The following is a 391-nucleotide window of genomic DNA, read 5'->3' as shown; positions in this document are numbered from 1 at the left end:
TAGTATTTAGGCGCTTAAAAAAGCATCTTTAAGGTATTTATAGAAGCAACTCTTAATTGTTAATTTTATTATAATATTTCATTTTATAATTTAATTATTTTTACTTTTATTCTTTGTACCCGGTTGTGTTTTATTTAATATATTTTTTTTTCTTCCTTTCTCTTTGCTCTTTTAATTTGTTTTATGTCCTTTCATTTCTTTTGTAAATAATTTTCTGTACGTTATATTCTAAACAATTTTGTAAGCACATGTATCCAATACTAATGCAACAATGTATATAATATGCTTTTTGTATGGTGCATACATTATTTAAAATAAACGCCTCCTGGGTTGGTCTCAATTTGAAGGGGCTATAGATGTACAAAAAAAAAAAAAACAGCGAAGAAAATTA

The sequence above is a fragment of the Halyomorpha halys genome, unplaced genomic scaffold (assembly GCF_000696795.3).
Source record: "Halyomorpha halys isolate HHAL.00 unplaced genomic scaffold, Hhal_1.1 Scaffold927.1, whole genome shotgun sequence".
NCBI classification, from domain to species: Eukaryota; Metazoa; Arthropoda; class Insecta; order Hemiptera; family Pentatomidae; genus Halyomorpha; species Halyomorpha halys.
This window is presented reverse-complemented; position numbering follows the sequence as displayed.